This window comes from Schistocerca gregaria, chromosome 1 (genome assembly GCF_023897955.1).
Source record: "Schistocerca gregaria isolate iqSchGreg1 chromosome 1, iqSchGreg1.2, whole genome shotgun sequence".
NCBI lineage: Eukaryota > Metazoa > Arthropoda > Insecta > Orthoptera > Acrididae > Schistocerca > Schistocerca gregaria.
In genome coordinates this window covers 200,543,667-200,566,272 of record NC_064920.1, presented here as the reverse complement: position 1 = coordinate 200,566,272, position 22,606 = coordinate 200,543,667, and the positions used below count along the sequence as shown (strand labels likewise).

Here is a 22,606-nt window from a genome sequence, read left to right as displayed (position 1 = left end):
GATAGAAGATTCTGAAATAGTATCGAACACAGATAGCTTTACGGCTATTCCAATTAATATGGAGCAGTTGATGAGTGCAATATTAAATTTGGGATCACAAACAGGAACAATTAAAACTGGTATGGTAACAATGGAAACACAGTTAAGATCTGAATTAAAAACAGAGATGGGAACATTGGCAACACGGTTAGAAACTGATATGGACACAATGGAAACACAGTTAGACTCACGAATAGGGGCATGTTTTAAAAACATGAAAGATGAATTAAAGAAAGAAATTAGAGAAGAAGTACAACCGATTTTGAATGCTCACAATAATAGATTAATTTCAGTAGAAATCAGACAAAAGGAACAGGATAGAGAACAGGAAGAAAGAGATCGCGTGACAGTACAAAAATTTTCAGAGTTAAATTGACAACGCGCACACGATAAGGAAGAAATATTTGAAAGAATCGAGGAATCTGTACCAAATGAAAGAATAAATAACCTAACACAACAATGTGAACAGTTAACTACTAAATGTGTCAATACTGAAACCCGAGTCGCGACACTTATGGAAGACGTAAATAAACAGAAAGGACAAGTAGGTGACTTATCGGAAAGAGTTGAGGAGATTTCAGATAAATTGACAAATCTTAGTTTCAATGGGGACAGAGATTCAGATGATACAGCTCCATTGCCATTTGTAGAAACCGAAGAGTACCAGAACATAAATAAACACGTTGAAAATCAGGGAAAATTTAATGAACGCGTTAAAAGGGAATTTGAAGTTTACGGAAGCAAGTCAAACAAATTGAAAGCGAAATCGTGGGAAAAGACAGCAGAAGAAATTTAGAATCACAGATAGCAGAGGGCTTTGAAGAAAATAGTTTATTTCATTTACGAGATGCAACAAGAGAGCGCCAGGCGCGCGAACTTGACAATAATCAACATTCGGACTGGGACAGACGCGGTAGGTCTTTGTCGCCACGAGTCGAAAACTTTGTCTATAAACACTTTTTACTGTTCAGAAATTTAAGATCTTTCGCAATTCTAAGAATCACATACATCCATGTTCATGGTTAGATCAATTTATGTACGCACTTCCACCACATTGGCCACTAAGTCTCAAACTGGAATTTATGTGTGGATATTTAGAAAACGAACCGGCGACGCGCATGCGCGCACTTATTAGAGATTGTAATAATTTAAATGATTTTTATCATGCATTTCTATCGGCATATTGATCCGAAAACACGCAAGACAGAGTCAAACATAGTCTTATTAGACAGCGTAATTTTAAACAGTCGGAGTTCCGCAAGCCGGCAGAATACTTTGAAGATATGATTCGAAAGAATCAGTTCCTTTCCAACCCTTATAGCCCGACTGAATTAATTCGCATTTGCTTAACTAAGCTGCCACAATCGATAAGACAAATTGCTTTAGCCGGAAGATGTAAAGACGACATTGAGACTTTTAAGACTTTGCTACAAGAACGACGACGGGACTTCTTGTAATTTTTTCAGTAACGGTAATCAAAACAGATTTTCAGAGAGAAGGGATAATGATCGGAACGGTCGTTATATGGGTAATTTTGAGAATGACAGACGAACTAGACAGGATAATAGATACCAGCCTTATTCCTACCGGAATGATCAACCATATGGAAACAGTAATCGGTATCATCAAGACAGAAATTATTCATACAATAATATAAATTCTTACTACAGAAATAACCAGGGTAGTAGATCTAACAGTAATTTCAAAAGTGAAAGTCGAAATTACACAAGAAGTAGTCATGCAGATAGCCAGGAAAGCAGAAATTTTAATAACAGACACAACCAAGAATTTACATGTAACAGACAGGAGGGATCTAATTGGCATCCTCCGCGTGACAGAAATTCAGAGAGACAAGTGCAAATCGTAGAAACTGATCCGCGAAATGACGGGAATAATCAAAGACGTGACGCGAACAATCGACAAAGACTTGTAGCTTCGGTTCCTGGCAGCAATATAGACGGTTCAGAAAGTAATGACACTACGACTTTACACTACGTACGCCTGGAAGATACGAGAGACATTTTGCTAGACGAAAAGGAAAATAATGTAGACGCATTTTTACACCCTGTTATTGAAGTATGTGTGGGTAAGAATAAGTTCACTGCAGTTGTAGATTCTGGGAGCCCATTGAATGTTATTAGTGAATCAGTTTTTCGTATATGTGTAAGAACTATTGCTTGTCCTGTGTTACCTGTTTCTAAAACTACAATTCGAGCAGCTATTTCTGGAAAAAGTGTGGAAGTTAAACAACAGACCAACTTAAATTTCATTTGTCAAGGATATGAATTTTCTGCTAATTTTATTATTGTTCCATTACTCGGTACACAAATTATATAAGGTATGGAGTTTCTTAACACACATAAGGCAATTTTAAACTTTAAGGAAGGAAGTGTGAACTTGACTGTTGCCGGAATGCCGAGATGTTTGAAATTTTTCGAGTGTTTAACGAAATATGAATCAGACGCAAAATGTTTAAGGTTTCTTACTTCTGATGTTTTCTCTGAGCATTATGACGACAATGTGTTCATTCACGACAACGACAATAGATACAGAGACGCAATGGATGATATAATAAATAGTGAAGAATTAATTAATGAAAAGGTTAAGAAAGCTGAAGTGCCAGATGACGTTGCAAGAGAAGAACTGCACCAAATTTTGACGTCACATGCTACAGTATTTAGTCATCACAAAGGAACTATACAAGGCTTTCAATATTTATTTAAAGTAAAAGAACACACGCCATTTCGAGGAAAAACGTACGCTATTCCTTTGGCTTATAGAGACAAGGTTAAGAGTGAACTTCAATGCAGGTTAGATCAAGGCATTATTGAGCCAGCAGTCAGTCCTTATACCAGCCCATTACACGTCGTTCTTAAAAAGGATGGGTCAATTCGTTTGGTTCTGGATTCTAGACAGATAAATAATATCATCATTCCTGAAACTGATCGCCTACAAAATTTAGACGAACTTCTTCAACATTTCCATGGAATTAAAGCTTCATCCACGATTGATATGCGCGCAAGTTTTTGGCAAATAGAACTCCACCCTGATTGTAGAAAATACACTGCCTTTTTAGCCTTTGGCAACTGTTACCAATTTCGGAAATTACCGTTTGGGCTTACTGTATCTTCAGGAGAATTCATTCGTAGTTTAAACGAAATTTTATCTGTTTATCTTCGTGACATTATTACTTCATATGTTGACGATATTCTTATTGCTAAACGTTCTTGGAGTGAGCAGAACAAAATTTTGTATTCATTATTACGTATTTTTGCAAGAGTTGGCATTACAGTGAACTTGGAAAAATCTGAATTTGGTCGTTCTCAGATGAAATTTCTTGGTCATATTATTGCTACAGAAGGTATTCTTCCTGACCCAGAGAAACTAGACGCTATTCGTAATTATGCTGTTCCTACTACAAAACGTGATGTTCGTAGTTTCCTTGGTGTCTGTAATTTTCTTAGACGCTTTGTTAGATTGGACGATTTGGCCACACCTCGTTAGTGTGAACTATCTGGAAAGAATAGTAATTGGTGTTGAGACGAGGAAGCTCAGTCAGAATTTGAACAACTTCGTGATGCCTTAGTTGCTACTCCACTTCTTTCACATCCGGATTTATCTAAAGACTTTTCTTTTGGCGACGGAATCATCATACAAAGGCCTAGGTGCACACTTATTTCAAGAGATAGAAGAAAACGGCGTTGTAGTACAGAAAACTATTGCATTTGGAAGTCGTGTTCTCTCTAAATCAGAAAAGAATTATTCGATTACGGAACTTGAAGCCTTAGCTGTTGTTTGGGCTTTCACAAAATTTCGCATATTTTTGTATGGCAGACATACTAAGGTTTACACTGATCATCGAGCTCTGGAATTTCTTATGTCAGCAAAATTAACACATGGAAGATTGTCACGATGGGCGCTGTATCTACAGGAATTTGATTTAGTATTGTTTACATACAGGGTTCTACAATTATTATTGCTGATGCTTTATCACGTGCACCTATGGGTTTGAAACAAAGAAGGACTGCAAAGAAAACAATTATTGTTTGATGTATATTCAAGGTGTTGCGTTTGAAAATTTTATTTCGTCTTCGCTGCAGAACATCGCTAAGGAGCAAAACAAGGATCCAGTCTGGAAGGACATTAAGGAGAAGTGGAGGAGGAAGGAAAGCGTAGCGATTTGACAGTATTATTTAGTTCGCAATGATATTCCTTTTAAACGAGAATCAGTCGACAACTCTGTTTGGTTAGTTTGCATTCCTGTTTAGTGGGTTAATAAATTGATTTGGTATACACATTTCAGTTATGCACACTTTGGTCCCAGAAAATGCTTTCATAAATTACGAAAAAATTGCTACTTCAGTAATATGGAAAAACGTATTCAATCTGTTCGTGCCAAATGCAAATTATGTCAAAAGGCTAAGCTGCCAACTATTTCTCACAGAGCACCGTTGTTTCCTATCATTCCAGCGAAATTAAAGGACATGGCTGCAGTCGATTTGTTCGGTCCAGTGGTTCGTTCTACTAATGGTTTTTCGTACATTTTGGTAGCAGTGGAACTGACATCAAAATACGTATGTTTTACACCTGTACGCAAAGCAACAGCTCGTTCAGTCTCTAATGCTTTCATTAAACATTTTCTTAAAGAAGTGGGACATGTTGATAAGGTTATTTCAGATAATGGATCACAGTTTCGCTCAAAAATTTGGCTTCGTACTCTACGGCGTCGTAAGATTAAACCAATTTTCATTTCACTTTCTCACCCTCAATCTAACGCTTCAGAGAGATGAATGAAGGAAATCAATAAATTGTGTCGATTTCATTGTCATCCGAATCATACACTCCTGGAAATGGAAAAAAGAACACATTGACACCGGTGTGTCAGACCCACCATACTTGCTCCGGACACTGCGACAGGGCTGTACAAGCAATGAACACACACGGCACAGCGGACACACCAGGAACCGCGGTGTTGGCCGTCGAATGGCGCTAGCTGCGCAGCATTTGTGCACCGCCGCCGTCAGTGTCAGCCAGTTTGCCGTGGCATACGGAGCTCCATCGCAGTCTTTAACACTGGTAGCATGCCGCGACAGCGTGGACGTGAACCGTATGTGCAGTTGACGGACTTTGAGCGAGGGCGTATAGTGGGCATGCGGGAGGCCGGGTGGACGTACCGCCGAATTGCTCAACACGTGGGGCGTGAGGTCTCCACAGTACATCGATGTTGTCGCCAGTGGTCGGCGGAAGGTGCACGTGCCCGTCGACCTGGGACCGGACCGCAGCGACGCACGGATGCACGCCAAGACCGTAGGATCCTACGCAGTGCCGTAGGGGACCGCACCGCCACTTCCCAGCAAATTAGGGACACTGTTGCTCCTGGGGTATCGGCGAGGACCATTCGCAACCGTCTCCACGAAGCTGGGCTACGGTCCCGCACACCGTTAGGCCGTCTTCCGCTCACGCCCCAACATCGTGCAGCCCGCCTCCAGTGGTGTCGCGACAGGCGAGAATGGAGGGACGAATGGAGACGTGTCGTCTTCAGCGATGAGAGTCGCTTCTGCCTTGGTGCCAATGATGGTCGTATGCGTGTTTGGCGCCGTGCAGGTGAGCGCCACAATCAGGACTGCATACGACCGAGGCACACAGGGCCAACACCCGGCATCATGGTGTGGGGAGCGATCTCCTACACTGGCCGTACACCTCTGGTGATCGTCGAGGGGACACTGAATAGTGAACGCTACATCCAAACCGTCATCGAACCCATCGTTCTACCATTCCTAGACCGGCAAGGGAACTTGCTGTTCCATCAGGACAATGCACGTCCGCATGTATCCCGTGCCACCCAACGTGCTCTAGAAGGTGTAAGTCAACTACCCTGGCCAGCAAGATCTCCGGATCTGTCTACCATTGAGCATGTTTGGGACTGGATGAAGCATCGTCTCACGCGGTTTGCACGTCCAGCACGAACTCTGGTCCAAGTGAGGCGCCAGGTGGAAATGGCATGGCAAGCCGTTCCACAGGACTACATCCAGCATCTCTACGATCGTCTCCATGGGAGAATAGCAGCCTGCATTGCTGCGAAAGGTGGATATACACTGTACTAGTGCCGACATTGTGCATGCTCTGTTGCCTGTGTCTATGTGCCTGTGGTTCTGTCAGTGTGATCATGTGATGTATCTGACCCCAGGAATGTGTCAATAAAGTTTCCCCTTCCTGAGACAATGAATTCACGGTGTTCTTACTTCAATTTCCAGGAGTGTAGAACGTGGGATAAGTATCTTCACATTTTTCAAAGCATTCTGAATGAACTCCCTAATGATTCAACTTCCTTGCCGCCTATATTGATATTAAAAAATAAAGCACAGACAAATCGCATTTCTGAAATCGTTCCTTTTCCTCCTTCACGGAAACTGCGGCATTCTGAAGTTGTCAACCTGGCTCTACAAAATATTGCATCTGCGGCTGCTAGAAGAGAAAAATCAGCTAAACGTCCTGGTCGTTTAAAAACCTTGTCAGATGGTCAAAAGGTGTTAATTAAGTCTCATCGTTTGTCTCACAAAGGAAAAGGCTTGTGTCGCAAATTTTTTCTGCTTTATAACGGTCCATATAGAATTCGCAAAATTTTTCATGAAAACACTGTCGAAGTAGAAACTCTTAAGTCTCGGCGCTCTAAGGGAATACATCATATATCGAACGTTAAAATTTTTGTGGAATGACATACTTTTAAGAAACTAACAGTTAAACGAAACACACGGAGAGTACAAGGATACCGCGCCGTGTCCCGGCGGCGGCACATACTCAAAGCAACAGTTAAGTCTGCGCGCCGGATAAGGCAGTCGTTGACCGCAAACAATTACCTCTTACGTCACGCCTACCTACAGCTGATCGAGCGCTCAGTGCGAATGCACTGACAGCCGTAAACAAATACACAGTCTAATTTCTCTGATTAAATTCAGTATAAAGCTATAGTGACTTGATAAATGATGTTATTAACGTTCAGTATATTTTCAGGATACAGTTGTATAAAATATTTAAGAACTTCAGGTAAATTCTGTGTGTGTCCGACGTTAAAAGGACTTGCTATACAGAAAATTTCAGGAAGAATGTAATTTCGAAGAAGAAAGTAATAAACTAAAAAGGTAACTATTAATTGAGTTTATTTTTCAGGTAAAGTATTTCCATTTAGGTACGTACTTTAGGCGTAATTTGCTGCTCGCGATTACGTGATTTATACTTGTGTTAACTGATTTTGACAAAGATTGATTAATGAACAGGGTTGTTACTTATGTATATTATGCATCGCTTGGCTGCTGTGTTTTTTCACTGATGTCATTTTTTTTACTATGTGCCTGCTGTGCTTATTTACTTAAATTATAATTGTCTCCTGATTAATTGTGCTGATATGGTTATGTATGTAGGTTATACTTTGTGATTTATCTGCTTGCGCCTTCATGTTTACTTATTAAGATTACATATGAACATTTATTTGCTTATGCTGATATGATGCTAATGATCTGTTTATTATGTAAGATATATATTTGCTGCTTTGCGTATGGATTGCATATTTACACATTTCTGCTTTGTTGTCATAACTATTCATTAATTTTGTATATAGAAATGCTGATGTACGGTGTACGAACTTGGAGTTTGGGTCACACTATGGTATTAATTATAGATTGTTCGCTTGGCAGAGCCTCGTTGTAGGGATTGTGCTGCATACACTTGTTGACATTCTGTTCTCTACTGGTATATTTACTCGCTATTGCATGTTTTGCTTACGCTCAGTGCCTTATATTTTAATATAAGAAAATGAACTGCTATAATTATACGAACGACATTGGTACAAGAAACTTCATTGAACTCATATGAGCTGGAGGTTTTATGGAAGCTGTATAAATTTATGCTAATAGGAAGGAAACTAATGACATGACATACCAACACTAGGTTTAGACCATTGACAGTTATTACACTGCATTCTTTGTGAGCAATTGAAATAGCAAATGACACTTGACACAAGAAATACTCCACATGTTTGCTTCTGTTTTGCCCTGATCCTTGAAGTGGTGTACACACTGTGAAATATTACGATCATTCACACTCTGTACTCGTCCTTACTTACTGAAAGTTATTCAAACTAAAGGCTGTTAGAGGTCAAGTATGCATTTCTCTTATTTAATGATGGACAAGGTAATCAAAATGTATTTTATAATTCATAATGAGTAGAAGATTTGGGTCAGATGGATTACACAGAGGCTGTGGACATTGTGTCTTCGGATTGTATGGGATGATGAATTGAAGTTTGCACTAGGATTTTATCTGTACTTGTTCGGGGAGACTGACCAGAGGAAAGAGCTGTTATGGAAGTGAAATGATATTGGTGGTAAGGTTTACATGTATCGACGTATTGAAGAGGTATTATTGAGGTATTGAGATTGTGTAAAGTAGATGATTATTGGAGTTCTGGTGGATAAGAGGTAAGGTAAATGATATTGGTGATAAGGTTTATATGTATCGACGTATTGAAGAGATATTATTGAAGTATTAAGATTATGTGATGCTGATGATTATTGGAGTTTGGTGGATAAGAGGTAAAGTAAGGTGTATATGGAACAAGGAGGATGAAGATGGCAGACTAGAACACTCAAGTAGAAGGAAGATTGTCTACACACAAACACACTTTGTTAAATCAATAAGCAGTATATACTTTTTTTTTTGGAGAAAGGAAGTATTTGCATATCATGGCACACCGACAGTTGTTCAGAAAAAGTTATATTGGCAAACATTGGTCTTGACATGATGACTATGACGTTGACTAACTATTACTGACTGTTATACACTGTACCACTACTACTTGATACACACATTGAGCATCAAATTTTGACAGAATTGCATTTACACAGTTGACAATATTCAATCACACAGTAGTACTTAAATGTGGATGAAAGATGAGTGAGTGTGTTTTGTGTGTTTTCCATCCCCAATCCCAAATAATTGGTACCGACCTACCTCCTAAACATTATTTTACTTGTTTGTTGTGGCTTGCACTGACACCCATAAATATTATAGGTTTACTGATATTTGTGTATTTGTAATAGTTAATATGACAATCATCTGATATCATATGTGTGTTTGCTATAATTTGTATGTTTCGTGTAAGAGCACTGATAATGATTTTGTAAAAGCAATTGTGTGTGCATTCAAACTGTTGTTCGTGCTTACACGTATTAACATTGGTGGGTGCCACTTGGAAATGTTTAATTTCGGCTGATGAACTCTGATGAACTGTCTAATTAGTGATAGTGAGTATTATGGACTGTTATCTGCACTTGTTCAACATTGATGGGTGCCACTGATGGAACTGCTTCTACTGAAATAATCTCACTTGTTGGTGTCTGCACGTGCTGAACTTTGCTGGGTGCCACAGATTGAACTGCTTCTACTGAAATGATGTCACTTGTTGGTGTCTGCACCTGCTCAACATTGCTGGGTGCCGCAGACGGAACTGCTTCTACTGAGGTGATGCTTCTACTGAGATGATGCAACTTGTTGCTGTCTGCACTTGTTCAACAATGCTGGGTGCCACTGATGGTCTGCTTCTAATGAAATGATGTCACTTGTTGGTGTCTGCACCTGTTCAACATTGCTGGGTGCCACTGATGGAACTGCTGCTACTGAGATAATGTCACTTGATGTTGTCTGTGCCTGCTCGCCATTTCTGGGTACCACTGTTGGAGCGGTTTAAAAACTGCTGATGAAATGTTATGAGACTGCTATTTGCACCTGTGACCATTGCTGGGTGATACTGTTGGAACTGTCAACTACTCTGAGGAGTGCTACTTGTTTATTGAACTATTGACAGGATTTTATGTGAATATTTGTATAAACTGATTTTTTGTGTGTTTACTGTTTATGAATTGTTATGAGACTGCTATTTGCACCTGTTGACCATTGCTGGGTGCTACTGCTGGAACTGTCAACTACTCTACTTGTTTATTGAACTATTGAAAGGATTTTATGTGAGTATTTGTATAAACTGATTTTTTGTGTATTTACTGTTTATGAAATGTTATAAGACTCTTACCTGCACCTATTCGTCATTTCTAACGCTATTGATTGAATTGTTTAACCACATGATACTTGTGTAAACTATTATGTAAAATCATATGTATGAATGCATTTGTATTCCTTACTGTATTTTATATATTAGGTTATTGAAGGGTCAGTGCAAAGCCAAAATTTATTTAGTTATGTGATATTTACTTATTAATATTACTTTTTAATTTTTGTCTTTAGTTTTTGGACGAATTTGGTGGTATTTTCACCACCAATGCTGTCAAAAATTCCATCAAATTCTAGGCCATGGAGGAGGGGCATATGAAAGGTGGCTACACTGAGTCACAGCGCCAGAGATTGCGCCAAAGATTATTATGCAGCCGCCTCCACTGGCAGTTGCAGCTGAGAAGTTGCTGCGGGCCGTAGTGGTTCTGAGGTAGGCGTGATCTGTGCTTGCTGAGACGTCGATAGAGTACTAGTTGTTCTGTTGGGCAAGACACCATATGTTATTCGATTGGGGATGTTGTAATGATCAAAGTGTATTTTTCGTCAATATACATGAAGGTAAAGAAAATTGTTTATTTCAATTGTCTTATGCCTCTTGGTCACAGGTTCAGTCGACAAAGCGTCTGGCTCGTGTTCTTGTACGTGACTGTATTTCTGGTTTCTATATGCAATTATAGTATTTCTAGTTTTTTTCAATTACTCCAGTGTAAATGGTGTTCAAAATATCTTGTCTTATCGTGGAAGAACCGTGCCAGACTTGTACGTTGAATCACACTTCCACACATTTGTGCTTTCTTGTTTCATAGGTTTTATAGTTGCTGGGGACTTAATGAATTAATTGTGTTAACGGAAATTTCCTTTCATTCTTTGTTGTTATTCTGTGCAGTCAGATTGCGTACTAATATTATTCAGGGCCAACCGGTTACGAGACTGCGTAACCGGACAAACAGCGACTAAAATTAAAATTATTTGCATTCTATTTAATTAAGCCCCCATGCAACGTTTTGAGCAATTAAAAGTGATAACAACGAGTTACAAAGAAAAGTAAAGTAGTTAAAGAAAGCGGAGGATGGTATATAAAGAAAATACAAGATGTACAACATGCTTCCTACGTTTTTTTCCCCCAACATTTGGGGCTTTAATGAAACAAATTGCTTCCACATGTATCATTCAAAGTATTTTCCAACGCTGGCCACTACTCTCTCCCCTCTTTTGTGCAGTGCACGAATCCCGCGTCGAAAAAAATTGTTCATGTTTTGTAGCGATCCACGAATCGATCCAATTTGTGACTTCTTCGTGAGATCGGAAGTGTTGGTCAGCCAGGCCATGCGCCATACATCTAAACAGGTGAGAGAGGGAGCAATGTATGGAGAATGCGGCGGGTGGGGTTGGACTTCCGCTTTAACGTTTCCAAGTACGTTTTTAACTCTTTTGCAACGTGGGGTCGAGCGTTGTCATGTTGCAAAATCACTTTATCGTGTCTCTCGCTGTATTGCGGCCGTTTGTCTTTTTATGCTCTGCTGAGATGCACTAATTGCGTTCGATATCGAGCACCTGTGATTGTTTCACTTGGTTTTAACACCTCATAGTACAAGACGCCGGACTGGTCTCACCAAATACAGAGCATGATTTTGGAACCGTGAATATTCGGTTTGGCCGTCGACGTGGAAGCATGGCCGGGATATCCCCATGAGTTCTTTTGTTTAGGGTTATCGTAATGAACCCATTTTTCGTCCCCGGTCACAATGCGATGCAGAAATCCCTTCCGTTTTTGCCTCTGAAGCAACTGCTCACAAACACACAAACGCCGTTCGACGTCTCTTGGTTTCAGCTCACACGCGACCCGAGTTCCTTATTTCTGAATCATGCCCATAGCCTTGAGACGTTTTGACATGGCTTGCTGTGTCACTCACACTAACCGTGCCAATCCGTCTTGAGTTTCACGCGGGTCTTCAATCAGCAATGTCTCTAATTCTGTATCTTCGAAAACATTCTCTCTTCCACCAGTATGCCGGTCTATGACGTTAAAATCACCGTTCTTGAAGCGTTGAAACCACTCACGGCACGTTCTTTCACTAATAGCGTCCTTACCATACGTACTTGAGAGCATTCGATGAGACTCAGCCGCTGTGCTCTTAATATTGAAACAAAACAGTAACATACAATGTAAGCTTTCACGGCCGGTATTGTCTTCACTTAAAACTTCCGGGCCGATAGGCCGTGGTCGAAGTATAAAACTCTCTCCTGACGTTTCGTCTCCGACTGCGGGAGACATCCTCGGAGGTAAAGCGGCGAACTGCGATGAGAACTCGAGGAAGCGCTGATTATATAGGCAGTACCGAGGGCGCCAATGTTGATCACGTGGCGTCGGCTATGAGATTGTCTCTGGTAACGCCGACATTCTCGATTGAAAGTAATCGATCGTCACTCTTGTCGTGCAACGCTGACATCCAAATTTTATCCAGTTTAACACCTTCGTCTTTCCTGTTAAAATTATTACGATGTTTATCAATCTCGATCGCCTCTCTATACAAGCGTACATAATAATGCGAGGTTTTTGATATGACGCTCGTCTCGCTGAATTTTATTTCATGATCACCTTCCTGGTAAACATGTTCCGCTACGGCCGATTTATCCGTGTGACCCAGGCGGCAATTCCTCTTATGTTCAACAAGACGGGTGTTCACACTTCTCTTTGTGGTACCGATGTAAACCTGTGCACAACTACAAGGAATTTTATATACCCCCGGTGTAGCCAAAGGGTGTCGTGCATCTTTTGCTGACCTTAAAAATTCTTTTATTTTCCTCGTGGGTCTGAAAATAGTTTCCACCCCATACTTGCCTAAAACTTTCCCAATGCGGTCTGTGACCTTACTAATGAACAGAAGAAAAACTTTGCCCTTGGACCACTGTTGTTCGTCGTTACTCCTTACTCTCTGCCTAGAGCGCAGTGCTCGATCTATATCCTTGTTAGAATAGCCGTTCGTCATGAAAGTTGAGCGTAGATGTTCAATCTCATCTTTTTAATAAACAGGTTCACAAAGTTTGTACGCCCTGTCTACCAAAGTTTTCATTACACCTCTTTTTTTGTCTAGGGTGGTAGTTTGATTCTTTGTGTAGGTAACGATCAGTATGTGTGGACTTTCTATGCATCTTATGGCCCTACGTCCCGTCCCGTCGTTTAACCACAGACACATCCAGGAAGTTCAATTGCCCATTCTTTTCCGTCTCCATGGTGAATTGGATTTTCGGATTACTGCTGTTTAAATGTGTCAGGAAGGCATCCAACTCCTCTGCTCCGTGTGTCCATACTACGAACATATCATCGACATAGCGATACCATCTGGCTGGTCTCTTATTGGCAGTCTGCAACTCCCGTTGTTCAAAAGTCTCCATAAATAAGTTAGCCACAGCAGGACTGAGAGGACTGCCCATAGCCACCCCGTCAATCTGTTCATAAAAGTTATTATCGTATTGAAAGTAGGTTGTGGTGAGGCAGTGTCCGAATAATGCCACAATATTGGTAGGAAAAATATCCGCTATGCGTAAGATAGCTTCGTTTACCGGAATCATGATAAATAACGACACAACGTCAAAACTGACGAGGATATCATCCGGGCCCAAGCTCGTTTCCTTTAACTTGTCAATGAAATGATCTGAATTTTTAATATGACTGTCCGTCCTACCAACATAAGGCTGCAGCATTGAGGCAAGGTGTCTAGCTAACTCGTGTGTTGGTCCGCCTATAGCGCTGACAATTGGCCTCAACGGAATCCCAGGTTTATGAACTTTGGGTAAGCCATAAAGTCTAGGTGGGTACGCTTCTGTTTTACAAAGCAGCTTCTTATCGTCGGAGCCAAATGAAGACCAATTGATTTGTCATTCTTAAAATCTTACTAGTCGGATCTTTCTGGAGGCTTTTGTAATTGGAGGGAACCAAAATATCATTGACTTTTCCATGATAGTCCTCACTGTTCAGTATGACGGTGGCATTACCCTTATCTGCATTAAGAACAATAATGTTTTTATCTCCATTTATATCCCTCAGCGCCTTCCTTTGAGCCTGCGACAAATTACTTTTAGGTGGCTTACATATACGTAAAATCCTAGCCGTTTCCATCCTAATTATATCAGCGGACTGCTGTGGCAGCTGACGGATACCGACCTCAATATTTGCTACAATATCCTCTGTGGGTACGTTTTGGGGGGGGTCACAGCAAAATTGTCTCCTTTCGCTAGTACAGAAATTTCAAGTTTCGACAAATCTTTATCAGACAGGTTAATAACAGTTCGAGAATTGTCCTCAATTGAACCTCCAGAAATGTTGTTCTGTAAGTTATTGAACTTCTTCTTCTGCCTATTTGCAGATATTTCTACACTAACTTCCATAGTTTTGAATGTTAGACCGTCAATCTTATTCCAATCACCACACTGCATAGTATTACTAAGAAACAAATGGAGATGAAAATGTTTGGAGTCTGCAATGCTACGTGAGAGGATTCATCAGACGCGGCGGGCACTGGCGGTAACCAGCAGTAAACTTTACTTACCGTTGTCACCATCTATCGGCAAACGGCGGAAGTAAAGTTGTACACCTTTTAATAGAAAGATAAGAAAGGAAATATTTGCAGTTGAATCAACGTACAAAGTATAAATTATGGTTCGTGTTGTCGCTGTTCCAAATGGGATAGACTCTACAGAATATCGAGTCTGTCTCGCCTGAAGTAACATACCAAATTATGTCTTCTTGTATTAGTAAATGTAAAGCATCACGAGTGATTCTGTCTGTATTTGTATCTGCTGTATGAGAACTAGTACTGCTTGGACCTCGTAAGATTTCTTTGATGTCATGGCATTCAGTTGTAGGTCTTAGCGTATTGTAGGTCTGAGGTTGTTATGTAATGTCACGTGTTCAGGAGATCCGTACGCTCCACATTTACACATTAGTGCAAGAGGGGATGGATATGAAAATTACTGCACAGTGTAGCACTGGTGACTACAAAGGTTAACCTAACCGAAACGTTTCAAATATGGTTCTGAGCACTATGGGACTTAACCGCTGAGGTCATCAGTCCTCTAGAACTTAGAACTGCTTAAACCTAACTAACCTAAGGACATCACACACATCCATGCCCGAGGCAGGATTCGAACCTGCGCCCGTAGCGGTCGCACGGTGCCAGACTGTAGCGCCTACAACCGCTCGGCCACTCCGACCGGCTCCGAAACGTTTCCCAACACTCTGCCGCACATTAGCAGCACACCGGGAAAGAGGACTGAAGAAAAATCTGCTGTTGCCGAACACAACCTCACGAATGAACATCAAATTTTGTTTGCGAAATCTGCCACCGTAGCTGAGTGGTGAACGCGGTTGACTGCTATGTCTCGGACTCAGGTTCGATTCCCCGTACTGCCAGGGATTTTTCCTTGGTGGACTGACATGGGGACCATTCAGCCTCGACAGATTATTAGAGATTTCTAGCTCAAGATACCCGACATTGTCCGGGACAGATCCACATGCCCATCCGTACCGAATCCGATGATGTCATTGGCAGAGGATGACACGGCGGTCAGTCGAGCCCGATTATACCGTCCAGGACCATAACTCAGAGCTTCGCTTTTACTCTGAGGAGACGTGGATTTTACCCGTGCTTCAAGGTACTGGCACTGAACCATCAAAGAGAGTGTTGAAATTACAACGTGTGTCAGAAACCGAAAGAGAGTTACGGAATGAACGGTGACCGTTCCGAACAAGAAAACAGTGGTGCTGTGATTTGATAGCTGTTTTAGGGCGCTAAACGGGGAGGTCATCAGAGCCCTCGCATGAAATAAAGACGACGGTGGTGAAAATGTATTAAAAATAACAATAAATTTTAGAACTAATCTGTAGCAACCAACAAACATTTACAATATAGCAGTGGCATCCCGAGATTCATCGAGGCCCGCCATGAAATTGAGACAGAACATAGCGGAGTAACTAGCTAAAACCAAGTAAAAGATACCAGTGCAGGTCCATTTAACATGCAACTAAATTGCTGCGGCTTGGTGACTACCTAAAAATAATGGACGACCAAGCAACTCTAAAATAGCGCACCTGATATTTTGGAGAGGAGTCCTAACTTCACGCGAAACTTTAAAAAAAGAACCAGTCTCACTTCATTACGAATTAAAAGGTTGATCCTGTGAGAGACCCAGGTCTGCCCTCTGGTCTTCATATAAAACGCATTCCAATAAGATACGCCGTATTTACAGCTATGCTCCACATCTTTGATACATCGGTGGCTGCCCGGGACATAAGAGAAAGCCATGTGTCGATCGATAATGTCCCCGTCTGAGCCTTGTAACGGCTTCTTCAGCTCGTCTTGGTGGGAAGCGACCGCACTGAAGATTCCACTGCACGCAGCTTATTACTCCTCACTTTCAGTCACTGAGCCTTCCATCAAGAAATGATCTTCTGAGTCACGTATGTGGTAACATCCTGCGGGGAGCGTAAAAGCGAGAGTTAGGTGCAAGAGAGCAAGCATTCTTGGCAACCGTGTCAGCCGAGTTCATTTCCAGGGATCCCTATGTGCCTTGGAAGCCAGAAGAAAATTATTTCCATTTCCTGCCTTTGCAAGAGAAAAACAGCGTCCTGAACATTTTGTACCATCCGGCCTGTTGGGTCCCAATAACAAGAAGGGGGCTGTGGGAATTGAAGGAGATGAGGAATTTCTTGCAATGTCGACGCCTCATCAGCTCCATTGCCCTCAGGGTAGCAAATAGCTCCGCATAATAAACTGAGAACTGTTCTGAAAGATCTATTCTGAGAATGTCGGAAAGCACGACGGAACAGCCAATAAAATCCCCCCTCTTAGAGGCATCCGAGAAAACACTGATAAAAGCCGGTCGGTGATATAATAATATCTCGTTAAATTTGATTTCAACAATTTAGTCAGAGGCACAAGTCTTCCTTTACCCATTCAATTCTAAAACTAATCTAGGCCCTTATAGTAATTGGTGGATCCCCTACAAGAACCCATGGCTTTGGACCTTAATGCCTTCCACCTGCAATAACTTATGGCTCTCTCTCGCACGGATCGCAAATGACTCATTGCCCGCAGACGCTTATGGAATAGACATTTCGGAGCGAGCCGTGGAACGAAGATGAATCCTGGCGATTTTGAAACAGGGCCTGAGTGCTTGGCTTACCACAAGGCGGTCCGCCCCTGGTAGCCGAGTGAACGCCGGCACGGTAACACAGCGTGTTCGGCCAGAGGGTTAGCTGCCCTCTGTAATAAAAAAAAAAACTGAGTTGATGGATCAATGACGAACTGAAACGGGTGTCTTGCGACGTCTGCCCTGAGCAAATACAACGAACAAAATGAGATTTTAAAAAAAAAAAGTGGTCAGAGTGACTGAATGTCATACATAACGGCCCGGGTTCGATCCCCGGCTGGGTCGGAGATTTTCTCCGCTCAGGGATTGGGTGTTGTGTTGTGCTTATCATCATCATTTCATCCACATCGACGTGCAAGTCGCCGAGGTGGCGTCAACCCAAAAGACTTGCACCAGGCGAAAGGTCTACCTTCCGGAGGCCCTGGCCACACGGTATTTCCATTTACCACAAGGCGAATGTTGTAACGCAGTGACTTAATCAAGCACGTAGCAAGGCCACACCATCTGTCCAGACCAATCCATAACACAAAGGAAGAGAGAGAGATAAAATTATTCCTTAAATTCTGTTCACAGATTCGAACTCGATACACAGTTCTGAGATAACTGATACCTAACTCCGACCAGTCGAATTTTTAATTACTGTAGTAATTCATCACACTTGATCATTGAATTAATACCATTAAATTAATTTTCCCAAGTCCACAGACACTATCGAGATATACTCTATGTAGAAGACCAGCAGTTAGAGGATGCAGGGTAATTGTAGTAGTCCCGGTTTAATTCATTTGAAAAAATGCCCAAGGCGACGAAATCTATCTTGCTGTTCCGACCTTTAGAAAATACCAACGATGTCGACATCTGACGTGCTGTTCTGGCTGTCATTGGAGTCACGCGGTGGCTGAGGCATACACGGACCTCTCGCCTTTAGACATTTCTCGTCTGTACAGGGCACTCAACGTGAAAGGCAGAACTGCCAGCCGGAGTGACCGAGTGGTTCTAGGCGCTACAGTCTGGAACTGCACGACCGCTACGGTCGCAGGTTCGAATGTGTGTGATGTCCTTAGGTTAGTTAGGTTTAAGTAACTCTAAGTTCTAGGGGACGGATGACGTCAGAAGTTAAGTCCTATAGTGTTCAGATCCATTTGAATCAAGGGCGGAACTATCAAGCCTGGAGGCCAGAGCAGCAGCAACTGTTCCACGTCTCACCACTGTTGGGTTGGCTACGAGGACCTTTTCGCGTACTGCGGAGGTCTACTGTAGCTCATTGTCTGAGCTTTTAAATAACCTGATGAGCAGCTCAGCAGCCCCATTCCGTTGCAGTGTACATTGCGAAGTTCAGCGTACGGCAATTGCCGCCATTTAATGGCTAGTGCGTCCCATTGCCCTGGGGACTTCATGGGCTTAGTCGTCCGGGAACTACTCAGGCTCTATCTGAAGCACTAAACTATCTATCTCAAGCATTAAACTACGGTCCTAACTGCGTTACTACTGCGTCCGTACCGCAAGATACTGGCGCTTCAGACCAGGATGTAGTGTAGCAGGCTATTTTTGCCGACTCTCGTTGCTGTTAGCGTGACCAATATCTAGTTTCTTTGTTTATAGTGATACCCGCTATCTCATTTCTGTACTCTCTATGGAGAGACTGTTTACTGGATAACCGGTTTCAACACTCTAAAGGTGCCATCATCGGATCTGAATGTAGATTAACATTTACAAATCATTTGGATATAACAATAAATGAGGCAGACCAGCTGATCTCATGTATCGTTATATCCAAATGGTGTATACATTCAGGCCCAATGATGATACCTTTAGTGTGCTGAAACCGGTTATCCAGTAAACAGTATTTAAGAATGAGATTTTCACTCTGCAGCGGAGAGTGCGCTGATATGATGGAAGGTAGGAGACGAGGTACTGGCAGAAGTAAAGCTGTGAGGACGGGGCGTGAGTCGTGCTTGGGTAGCTCAGTTGGTAGAGCACTTGCCTGCGAAAGGACGGGGCGTGAGTCGTGCTTGGGTAGCTCAGTTGGTAGAGCACTTGCCAGCGAAAGGCAGAGGTCCCGAGTTCGAGTGTCAGTCCGCCACACAATTTTAATCTGCCAGGAAGTTTCAACAGTATTTAAGTTATCTTGGCTTTTAAATTATTTCTAATTTATGAATACTTGTGACAGAGCTACCTCTGAATTTATCTGTTAATTTCTGAATATATGTTTCGCCAGATTACCCAGACTTTGTCTCTGGCTTCCCTACTGTCCTCTTTGTAAACCAATTCCGTACTAGGCTACGAAACACCAGCAGAAAATACGACGTCTGGGACAGAAGTTCCTTGGGTGAGTGATCTGTTAGGGAACATTGTCAGTAGGAGATAAATTGTTAATCTGCTACAGCTACTTACACCAAAAGCCCCAGAAGCTACAGGTGACCTGACACGGGACTAACTAGGTTTGACAGCTACGATATTTTCTGAATGAAATGATAATTAAATCAAGACCCTAAGCTGTCGATAGGCATCGATATATATCAACGAGGAGAGCTGAAAATGTGTGCCCCGACTGGGACTCGAACCCAGGATCTCTTGCTTACATGGCAGACGCTCTATCCATCTGAGCCACCAAGGGCAGAGAGGATAGGGTGACTGCAGGGATTTATCCCTTACACGCTCCCCGCGAGACCAACGTTACCAATTTAATGACCACACACTACATTCGTAGTGTACCTGCCCATTACACTCATTACTCGCGGCAGACAATCTTACCGTCCCGTAAGAGTTCGGGCAATGCGTGTGCATCCAGCACAGAAGAACAAGGTGAGGTTGGCCTTAACTACATGAAGGTGGTATCTGTTCTTTCGGACGTGTCCGAAAGAACAGACACCATCTTCTACATCTACATCCATACTCCGCAAGCCACCTGACGGTGTGTGGCGCAGGGTACCTTGAGTACCTACATCGGTTCTCCCTTCTATTCCAGTCTCGTATTGTTTGTGGAAAGAAAGGTTGTCGGTAAGCTTCTGTGTGGACTCTAATCTCTCTGATTTTATCCTCGTGGTCTCTTCGCGAGATATACGTAGGAGGGAGCAATATGCTGCTTGACTCCTCGGTGAAGGTATGTTCTCGAAACTTCAACAAAAGCCCGTACTGAGCTACTGAGCGTCCCTCCTGCAGAGTCTTCCACTGGAGTTTGTCTATCATCTCCGTAACGCTTTCGCGATTAGTAAATGATCCTGTAACGAAGCGCGCTTCTCTCCGTTGGATTTTCTCTATCTCTTCTATCAACCCTACCTGTTACGGATCCCACACTGCTGAGCAGTATTCAAGCAGTGGGCGAACAAGTGTACTGTAACCTACTTCCTTTGTTTTCGGATTGCATTTCCTTAGGATTCTTCCAATGAATCTCAGTCTGGCATCTGCTTTACCAACGATCAACTTTATATGATCATTCCATTTTAAATCACTCCTAATGCCTACTCCCAGATAATTTATGGAATTAACTGCTTCCAGATGGTGACCTGCTATTTTGTAGCTAAATGATAAGGGATCTTTCTTTCTATGTATTCGCAGCACATTACACTTGTCTACATTGAGATTCAATTGCCATTCCCTGCAGCATGCGTCAATTCGCTGCAGATCCTCCTGCATTTCAGTACAATTTTCCATTGTTACAACCTGTCTATATACCACAGCAATACGATATTTTCTATGATACTGCTATTGGCCGCTCTTGACCAAGTCGTAGCGGTGACAAGAACGGCACTTACTGCAGGTGGCGACCGACATTCAAGTTTTTTTTCCAAGTGGCAACACTGCTGACGGCAGGACTAGGGCTGGACGCCCCTTTGCCCAGAAATAGCGGAACCCGGCCGTGGCATGGAGCTGACGGTCAACGTTCCGCGAGGGCACCAGCCGACCATCCCGGCGCCCAGGCCACCGAGCACGAAGCTCCGGTCACAACTGCGACCGCCGGCGCCCACGCCAAAGGCGACGCCCACGCCGTCCCCGCCGCCACCACAGAGCCAACCGACGCCCACAGCGACGCTGATGGAGAGACTGAAGCGCCCCCGCAAGCACCGCCAGTTGCAGATGCAAATCACGACCAGACATAATTTGCAGAACTGTGCAACTTCCTCGAGTGCGAAATTAGATTCTCAAAGAGCCGAATGGCGCACCTCCCTGAGAGCAGAACTGCGCGTTGAACACGAGGAACTAAGTTTGGAGTTGAACGATAGGAATTTTCGAACCGACTTCACGTGCAGGCACATGATTTACAGAAGCAGTGGGAGCTGCTACATCAGGTTGTAGTGGTCCAGAAAAATGTATCCACTGTTTAAAAGTCATAACTGGCAAACTAATTGACGGAGTTGTCTCATCTTTGGTAATGTAATACACTACTGGCCATTAAAAGTGCTACACCACGAAGATGACGTGCTACAGACGCGAAATTTAACCGACAGGAAGATGATGCTGTGATATGCAAATGAGCTTTTCAGAGCATTCACACAAGGTTGGCACCAGTGGCGACACCTACAACGCACTGACATGAAGACTTCTCATACAAAAAACAGCAGTTGACCGGCGTTGCCTGGTGAAACGTTGTTGTGATGCTTCGTGTAAGGAGGAGAAATGCGTACCATCACGTTTCCGACTTTGATAGAGATTGAATTGTAGCCTATCACGATTGCGGTTTATCGTATCGCGACATTGCTGCTCGCGTTGGTTCAGATCCAATGACTGTTAGCAGAATATGGAATCGATGGGTTCAGGAGGGTAATACGGAACGAAGTGCTGGATCCCAACGGCCTTGTATCACTAGCAGCGAGATGAAAGGCATTTTATCCGCATGGCTGTAAAGGATCGTGCAGCCACATCTCGATCCCTGAGTCAACAGATGGGGACGTTTGCAAGACAACAACCATCTGCACGAACGTTTGCAGCAGCATGGACTACCAGCTCTGAGACCATAGCTGTGGTTACCCTTGACGATGCATCACAGACAGGAGCGCCTGCGATGGTGTGCTCGACAACGAACCTGGGTGCACGAATGGCAAAACGTCATTTTTTTCCCAGATGAATCCAGGTTCTGTTTACAGCATCATGATGGTTGCGTCCGTTATTTGGCGACATCGCGTTGAACGCACATTGGAAGCGTGTGTTCGTCATCGCCATACTGGCGTATCGCCCGGCATGATGGTATGGGGTGCCATTGGTTACACGTCTCGGCCACCTCTGTTCGCATTGACGATACTTTGAACAGTGGACGTTACATTTCAGGTGTGTTACGACCTGTGGCTCTACCCTTCATTCGATCCCTTCGAAACCCTATATTTCAGCAACATAATGCACGACCGAATGTTGCAGGTCT

General features: G+C 42.8%; 1 non-coding gene across 1 annotated transcript; it reads right to left on the bottom strand.

Moving 5' to 3' along the window:
* Window positions 1-19,793: 19,793 nt before the first annotated feature.
* Window positions 19,794-19,868, bottom strand: Trnat-ugu (transfer RNA threonine (anticodon UGU)). Its single transcript has one exon. It is a non-coding gene; the product is annotated as a tRNA-Thr (tRNA).
* Between the last annotated feature and the right edge of the window lie 2,738 nt (window positions 19,869-22,606).